The sequence below is a fragment of the Rhea americana genome, unplaced genomic scaffold (genome assembly GCF_003343005.1).
Source record: "Rhea americana isolate MKP2758 unplaced genomic scaffold, rheAme1 scaffold_35, whole genome shotgun sequence".
In the NCBI taxonomy this organism is placed as follows: Eukaryota; Metazoa; Chordata; class Aves; order Rheiformes; family Rheidae; genus Rhea; species Rhea americana.
Genome location: NW_028186479.1, coordinates 171,550 through 181,042, shown reverse-complemented (window position 1 = coordinate 181,042; position 9,493 = coordinate 171,550). Strand labels below are relative to the sequence as shown.

Here is a 9,493-nt window from a genome sequence, read left to right as displayed (position 1 = left end):
AGTGACATGAACTGCTGGCTAAAAATTGTCACAATTCACTTTCAGTGGCTGTTTTTCCTGGAATGTGGTATTAACAGAAAACAACTTTGCCCCCAATATGAATTTGCATTAGAAAGCCATAATAAAAATAAAGCTTAATATTATACAAATGGGTACAGTTCTATATAATGCTCTTGATGCAGATTAAGGTTAGACAGATTTTAGATGACAGTTATTTACCTCACTCTAACACCATGCATTCACAAATGGAATTTATTTTATAGCTGCAGATATTAGCCAGAAAGGGAGATGAGAGGAAATCTTACAGTCTCACGTAAAATATAATTATGTCTGTTTTCTGCTCCTTAGAAGGCAAACAAAGGGGGGGGGGAAATGAATCTGCTGCTAGCATTTAATGGGACTTGTCTAAATGATATCAAACAAATAGTAGCCACCAAGAGTTCCCAAACACCTGAACATTTTTTTTCATAGGGGAATTCCAGGGACTCTGAGACCTCGTCACCTTGAACACTCTCAGCCCTATAGAGCAGGATTGGGCCCTTGCAGTTTGCATGCCTGAGTACGTCTCCTTCCTTTGAGACCTTCAGATTATCAGGAGGAGCGGGAGAAAAAAAAATCACAAAGGCACTAACACTCATTTTCTGCCTCCTTCCATAAACGTGTGCCCATTCCTCCACTCTTCTCCCCRTTCCTTATGCAATCATCGCAGATCAACCAGGAAACTGTTGCTAACTCCTGAATTTTGCAAGTTAGCAAGTAAAATATTAAAACAGTGTTTTAACTGCCAGAGATCCTGGCTCACAAAGTGCACTTTGGTCATTTCCTTTAATAACTGTAGTTTAGCAGTAATGATTTATAATAGTTCATAATATTCTACTAACTGTACTATATTAATAATACTAATACTTTGCCCTTGCGTAGTGTCTTCTGTCAAAAGATATCAGAGCAGCGTGCGCTGCTGTAAGGTATCACTGTCCCCGTTTCACGGGAGGGGAAACGGCGATTCAAGGACCGGCCCAAGGTCAGGATTTCGGATCCCCAGGTCGGCACGTCGTCCGCAAMCTCTGCCTTCGCTTCCACGGGAATTCTGCGGCAGCAGTTGAGTCTGACCAACGGGACTAAAGAGTTAACGTGATTAACTCCTTTCTGAAAGGCAGGGTTTGGCCAGTGACTTTCAGCCTGCGTTTTTGACGAGAAATACTGGTTGCTCAATTAACCAGGCGAGATGCAGCGCTTGCCCTGCAGTCGTCCAGTAACGACACTCACGCGAGCGCTCAGACGCRCAGAGCAAAAGAGGAACGATAAATATTTCCTGCGCCCGTGCCCATTGCTCCCGCAGGAGGCGGATAAACACGACGTTTCCATCTTGCTCAGCGCGGCCGGCCCCGGCCCTTCGGAGGCAAGACCAAGGGCAAGAGGAGGGCGGCGAGAAATCGCTGGCGCTCCCGCGACCGCCCGAAAGCCGGCCGGGCGGGCGGCAGCGCGGGGAAGCGATTTGGAGGAGAGAAGGGACCCTGCCCTGCTCCTCCCTCCCGCCCCCCAACCCCGCAAGCGATCAGTTAAAAGCCGTCCTCGGCCGCGAGCCCCGCAGCCCCCCGGATCGGCTCTGCGCGGCGATCGACGGGCAGGCGCGGACGGACGGACGGACGAGGCAGCAGCGTCCCTCTTCTCACCATGGTGATTAGCTATTCCGAGCGCGCCGGAGAGCCCCAAATAACAGAAAGAGAAATATAAACCGGAGACCGGCAGACCCAAGCCAGGCCAGATGGCCCCGCAGCCGGCAGGGGCTGCTCCCATCCAGCCCTGCCCCACTTCAACTGTTCAAACATTTCTTTATCCCGACAAGACAATTAAACCGAACAGCATGGAAAGGAGTCTCGGCAACAGTTTGCAGAGGGAGCAGAGAGGCTGTTGCCAGGAAAAAAAARGAAAAAATAAAAAAAAGGAGAYGGCCACCTCCTCCGGCAGCTGGACGCAGGGCCAGCCCCGAGCCCCGTCCGTTTAGGGCACCGCGCTCTGCTCAGCGCAGGGTGTTTTCAACGCACACGCAGAGCTCTGCGCTTTACACAGGTCCCAGCGTGTAAACACGAAACCAAACGCGCGCGTGTCCGACGGGGCGGGCTGCTGCGCGGAGACGGTCCTCGGCCTGATTTCCGAAGCGCTACGTTACTCAGAAATTCGAGCTGCGATCGTCGCGGCCCCGACGCTCGTCACCCGAAGCGTGATTTACATTTTCACAGCGCTGGATCGATACCGCACGAGTTGTTCCACCAGCTAGAGTAACTCCGCTGCCGAGGGGCTCCTGCAAACCCCGAGGCGGAACAAAGACCTCACCGCCACGGCGCACGGCTTCGCTCGCGGCGGGGGAACCGGCTGCAGGACCAAATAACCGAGGTGAAACAGTGATTATTCTGAGGAGTAATAATAAAATATATATATATATTAATAAAACCGCCTCCACTTTAACGCAAAAGTCTCGAGAGACGAGCCAGGATCCCAGCGTGCTTACCAGCTAAACCACTCGTTCTCCGAGCACATCAGTGCCCGGCTGGGCGTCCCCGGCAGCAACGGGGACGCTGAGGCCAACAGAGCCAGGCCTTGACAAGGGGCTGAAAACCGAATCAGCGGCCAAGAGGCGGGGGGTCACCCCGCCGCCGCAAGCCACGCTCCTCAACAGATGGCAGGCAACCCGCGATGAAGACTAAGCGAYGGGCAACAGCAACGGCAATCGTCCTCTGCGGTCTCTGGCACGGGCTGGGGAGCGAGGAAAGCCCCGGTATGGCCCCGACACAGCTGCAGAGGTTGGGGCAATGGCCTGGTTAGKCTCGGGACTACTACTTTTTAGGGGCAGAGAATAAAATTAGGGATCTTTATTTTTTGCTGATTTTAAAAAGAGGCTATAGATATCTCTTGCAGAGAGGAGCTTGCCACCTTTCCTGCTCCTTCTGGAAATCTCAGCTACCATAAACTAATTAAAAGAACCCCATAAAATACATCTCCCAGGGTCTTTAGCATGTGTTTTAAAGAGTTTAGGGGCTTCTTGCGACAAATGTTGCTATTTTGCTCAGTAAGCATGTAACAGAATGGGCCCCATCCAAGGCACATCGTGTCTGCTTCTTCCTTGGAAGGCTCCTCTTTTGCATATGCTCCCCGCACACTTCCTTTCTCCAAGTATCCCGAGTATCTCTGTTTTTACAGCAAGAGATGATTTATCCACATACCTAAGTCTCAAACCAATTTTCTGAATAACAAGGAACAGAATCACACCCAGGAACACCTTAAAGCAGAACTATCCCTTCACTAGCAATCTCTTGGACTTCAGACACTCGTACAACTGGAAAGCACCTCCYTGGTTTGACAGAAAGAAAAGGTTCACCCAAGAAGTGGTAATCTCTACTGTATGAATACATATCTTACATGGTCAGGTACTACTCTCAGTCATGCCAGTACAAATCCCCCCAAATTTTAGCAAATTCAGTGGATTTTCTCCATTGCTGAAAACAGAATGAGACTTGCTCCCATGATGCAGAGGTCTACATTGGACAGCTTCCAAATATCCCCAAAATGTAAGCAGTTGCATTTGTTGTCTTGTTTTGATGAAAAGTAATTCAAGAGTGAAGTTATTTTTCAAGAATATTAAATGTCAATGCATTGGATTCCTTTTTTTTTTTTTTTAAAAAAGGCAAGTTTTTCAGAAAATCACTATTTAAGCTATGGGGCAAAACAAACATTCTAATGAACTATTCAAAAAGTCCTTGTGCAGCAGTGGTACAGCAGATACGCAGTGCAACTACAGTAATTCACCTTCCATGCACCACAAACCCTTTTAGGATTCTGAAAAATATAGCTAAACAGTCGAGCTCTGCAATTCTGAAAAGCACCCATTAGACATATAAAGGTGTTGCTGATCTAAGAGAATTCTACGATTTTTGCCAGCTCTCATAGAAGCTTTATTGCATTTCTGCCTATAAGCTACAGCAAGCTGCCAGCAACAGATTCTACACCAGGAGCAAAGATGAGCAGTTTTTACAAAGGTTATACAAAACAGTTACACCAGCAGTGCACAGAACTTCTCAGGGGCCAATAATCAGAGGCTGCAAACACCCCAAAGTATACATTTATGTAAAAGTAGATAGAAACTCCAAAAATCTGTATGCAAATTTCAATGCGAAACAGAATTGCAGTTCTCTCTTCAAACTRTCATCTCTCAAATTCCTCGTTGAGGAAGTTTTTCTTTTCTGMTAGCCAGCATAAAAGATCATTAGGATCCACTAAAAAGCTCAGCTGCTCGCTCACTCACCCTCTAGCAAACACACACATACGCGTGTATGTGCACAACAAATAAACTCGTCGTGTTAACGGAGCTAAGTTTCCATGGTGCGATATCTATATATGATGGGAAGAAGATACAGAGCCAACAGACATATTTAGTATAAACYGTCCTGGTAGCTACTGAAGAATTTTAATCTCGGTGAAATGTCAGGGATGCTGCTTTTGCTYGGCTCTACCACGAGGCCAAACGTTTTAAAGGAATTTAACAACGTAAGAAGAACGGCAAAATAAAACACCTTCTGCTTCTGCAGAAGTTTCCGAAGGCGCCTGCAAAGTTTTTACTCCGCTCCGTCTCTCCGGGCAAGCCCGTGCCGCAGCATCCCCATGGGCGCGGGGAGCCGGCACGCTCCCTCCCGAGCGAAGCCCCCATCTGCTTCCGGGCACGAGAGCACCCACGCTCGGCACACGACGWTGGCAAAGACCAGGCACGTCAGTGGGTGTGCCTGCCGCTGTCTGTCTGTCCGCAGCTGCGCTCCACGCGCTCTAATTCATTTAAGAGATTTACTTCTTTAAATGGGGTGTCTGACAGGATTTTGCCGGGAAGATACATAGCAACTGATGCGCTCTAAATTCATTTAGCTAGCGGACCCGCTCTTCCGTCGTTATCTCCCAGCGTATTCTTTCAAGCCAGCTTCCTTTCCACCGGCAGGTTATATCGATAAGGGAAAGAGCATCGACGAAGGATCTCTAAGCCTTGTCATCTCACCTGCCTCTCCCCCYGCCCCAGAAATAATTATGTTAACAGCTTGCATGCATCCACATTCATACGTGCTCCCACCTACAGCCGCTTTCCCTACAGCTCCGAAAAGGACGGACGGGAGCTGCTGCACAACGAAAGCAGCTCCACGGCGCAGAAGTAGCACCAACGGGGGTGGATCAGGAGAGGGGGGAGATGGACAAGAGACCGCATTTGTAGCGCGAAGAGCACATGGCTTCTGCCGTGAGCGGGAATTGTCCCACACTCACAAATGCTGACATAAAGCATACACTGGCAGCATATTTCAAAACCAAAGAGCGATGGATTTACAAGGCAGGTTGATTTTATGATGACTTTTATTGAAAAGGTACGCTGGGTTTAGGCAGATGCCTTTTAGCGCCGGTAAGTTAACACTGTGCCTAATTCAAGGAGACAGCCTGAGGAAGCAGCGCCGACAGGGGAGAGAGAGCCACAACGTCTCTATTACTCTCCTCGGCATCATAAAGGGGAGAAGAAAAATCACATCTGAAAGGGAGAGGAGGAAGCTGTGCAGCAGTTTTTCTTTGAAAGAAAAAGCAGTAATAATAATAACAGTAATAAAAAAAATGTTTTCTAGGAAGAAAATTCAACAGAACAAAGGAGCCCACGTAAAAACCAAACTACTCATTCTTTGGTTTACATGCTTGGGTTTACTGGAAAACTCATTCATGACTTAGCTCTCCTTGTCGGAGTATTGCACTCCGCTCCCCCCCTCGGGTCACCTCTCTGATCAGCAAATGTGGGAGCCTTCCCACCGAGGAAGGACAGCTCTGTCCCTCTGCACAGGCAATAAAACAAGGGAAAAAGGAGAAAGGAACACAGGAGAACGGGGAGTTACAGTCCCGTTCAGCAGACTAGCTTGCTTYAGTCCAGCCACCGATCTGCGAAAGGGCACATCACCTCTGAGCAGTCACCAAGGGGGGAAGCACCCAGAGAACGCACGCGGCCTATTTTGGGAAACGGCTCGTTGAATTGTAAGAACAGATTCAGGTTTATGACTCGAAGACGGCCAGAAATACTCTTAAGTTAACCAGAGTAAAAGGTACCCTTTGTCCTAAYGGGAGGCGCAAAGCCTGAAGGCTGCTGCATTTGTTGTAAGAACGGCGTGCATGAAGAAAACAGCATAGGAAAAAATACGTCTAAAACAGCAGTGCGTACTGTGCTTGCTACTAGCTCTGAAAAAGTTTCTGGCAACACACTCTAGCTGAATTCCTGTCTATATGCATGTAGGTACCAGCATTAGTGTCCTTGCACTAGGGCATGGACATCCTTCTGCATGTAAAGCCAGGTCAACATTGTCTCTGCTGCTGTGTGCTGGAAGACAAGCCTCCTTCAAGGGCACCTCACCTTAAAATCCATCAATGTCCTTTTAAAAGGAGCAAGGCAACACTGCATGATTTAACTTAGCAGGAAGGAAAGGTTGTTTTTCCTCTGCTTTCAGCAAGAGCCACAGCACTGCAGGACAATCACCTGTTGAGCATCTCAACGAGGTACAGCTGAAGTAAAACCAACAAATCAACAGAGGTACTTACATCTGTCACTTCGGTCTTCAGGACTGGATGAAGTTTCTCGATCAGAAATGAGGCCAGAAACCGCAAAGATCTTCTTCCCCGTATCATCAACTTTGAGAGAGCCGGGGGAGCTGGAGGGGAGCTGCGTTCCAAACTCATACTCCTTCCCATCAGCATCCGAGAAGCGCAGATGGGGTGAGTCAGTGTCATGGCAGTTTTTCAGGCGCTTGGCCGGCGTAAAGGCTGACTGGTAGCTCTCCCGGTCTTCAGTGGACGCAAAGGGGCGGAAAGCCCCAACACCGCTGTGGTTCAACATACTGATCGGGGTGCAGTCCAGGTTAGGGGGTGCAAATTGGGGATGGAGATGAAGCAAGGATGGAGGAAAGTCACGGTTTGCAAATGCTCCCGGCACCCCGCCTTGCCGGTGATACATGGAGGCAAAAGTATATGAGCCATTGGTAAAGGGAATATGCACGTCCTTATCTGCTGACACTGGGACCCCAAAAGGCCTTGGCTGCTGGCATGGAATGGAAGCATCACGGCTGGCTTCAGCGGTGGAAGCGAGAACCATCAGCGCTGGGGAGGCCAGCGGGTTGGGAAGATAGGGTGAGTTCTCCATCTTGAACGCTGCCCGGTGTAAGTCCATCGGAGTCTCTTTCCTCGGCAGGATCACGAGCTGAACAATCTTCCCTGGACGGAAAGTAAAGCGAGGCCTGGGAACGGAGCAGGGAAAATTACTGGGGCATCATCACCCTCCGAAAGCTGCAATGAAACAAAAAAGAAAAGAAAATACAACTGGTCAGGGTTCTGTACTCATCTCTCTGGGTTGCTCCAGCAGCAGGGTGGCCACATGTGTTACCACCAACCGGCCAGAGAAGCGCCACTGCTCTCATACGAGAGAATCGATAGACAACTCGCACGCCGGTGGAGTCAGCTCTGGCCCTCTAGATTAAAAAGGAGCATCATCCAACATGGATGAATGAAAAGAATACCAAATAAAATAATACAGACACTTAATAACCCACTAATAAACAAGATTTGGTCTAAAATTAAAATACTACCTCCGAATTGTAACTGGAATTTTATATGGTGAAGAGGTATGTACGTATAATTACAATCAATTTAAGAATGCCCACATACATACTCACAACACTGCATTTCACTCAACATGGTGCATATATACACATACAACAGATATTTTTATGACGGTTACATAATTATACAACTAAGCCACCGTGCATCTTTATACTATACGTGATGCCTAAGAGCTACCTAACAGACGTATTTTTTCTCTCACTCACAGAACATACGTGCAGAGAAGCCCGCACACGCAGTACTAGACACAACCATATATACTATAGGAACGTACGAGGGTGACCGCGGGCGCGCGCACGTAACCAAACGCACACGCGTGCACTCACGGCACACACGCTCCCTTTTAGCCGCAGCAGAAGAGACTTCACCAATAAAATGCCTGGCGTCTCTGACAATATTTAAAATCGTAATGGGTGCCTCTGCCATCTGATCTCTGCAAATGTCTGCCTTTCGGGCCGGGGACGAGAGAGAATGGATCAGTAATTTTAGTTCCTAATGCACTCACTCTTAAGTAGATTTGTAAACTGCCCTGGATGTGCCATTAACATTTAGAGGAAAATGTTAACAAAATTTCTGACTCGCATCTTGCTGAGCTTCCTAGGTTGGCTACAGCCAACCAGCCAGCCACAGTCCCCTCCCCGAGTAAAACACGAGAAACGCTCCTTTCTGTTTCCGCCCTTGCTTTGGCTTGTTGTTTTGCTGTTTTCCCCCCCAATCAATCTCGTGTCTTTTCCTTTAAGCTTCCGCTGCCTACCATTCAGGCCCCACARCCCAGCTTAAAATCCAAGGACCATAACTTTGAAACAATATACTAGCCGGCTGGAGCTCAAAGGGCCAGAAAAATCATATAATAATAAAAAGCTGTTACAAATTGTGCCTCTTAAATCCAGAGGGTCAAACATCTCAAATAAAACTTACTGAAAGAGTGTCTCCCTAATGGAGTGCCTTTTGTGCTCCGTGAATGAGGGAGCCCAGTTAACAAAGTGTATGAAATCCAGTCTGCGGCTCCCACGCAGTTCAGCGGCAGCGTTTCCTCTCTCCCATCCTGCACCCAGACGCTCCAGCGACTGTTATTAATCGCGAGGATGAGTGGACATCATCTCTCCGCTTCCCCATTTGGCACCCATCCTTACAGACATCATTGCTAAACTACCAGATTATGTATCTCACATTAACGGGTTTGCTCTCTTCCAAATTTTAAATAACTTTCCTGTCAAGTTCTGGCTGCAGCAAGGGGGGGGAGCAGGCGAGAGGCAGGTGCCAAGGGCACCCTGGTCAGCGCTGCAGTCCTGGGGACACTTGCTCTGCTGCTTTACACAAGGCCGGTCAAATCCGGAGGTCCGGAAACTGCATCCACTGGCAAATTTGGAGTGGCTGGGGAGGTTTATGCGAGCACGCAAATACATACATGTACGCATGTGTACACACATTTAGAGGCAGGCATACAAATAAACCACCGTTCTCGGATAAAAACGATCATTAACATGGAAGCGAAGCTGAGCAATCACGGAAAATATGGATTTCCAGGAAAAGAAAAAAAAAAACAGAAAAGAACAACCACCTCCATCTCCTTTTCTATTTTTACTTGGGCTATCACCCCATTACATTAAACGTATTTCATAAATTAGTAATCTGGCCGCAACACTTGACACTCCTGTAGGATACTGTGAATCACTACGGCCGTTTATTCGTTTGCAAACTTCATTACACTGGGAATAAATCAACACATTACAATATCTCACCGAGCCAAATTTAATTTTTTTAAACTCCCACTTCCTTTTTCATTCTCTCTTGCTCTCTCAGCACCTCCCCCCCACAC

General features: G+C 48.0%; 1 pseudogene; it reads right to left on the bottom strand.

The window, feature by feature from the left end:
- Positions 1–2,170: 2,170 nt before the first annotated feature.
- Positions 2,171–7,325, bottom strand: LOC146591954 (E3 ubiquitin-protein ligase Rnf220 pseudogene; annotated as a pseudogene).
- Positions 7,326–9,493: the final 2,168 nt, after the last annotated feature.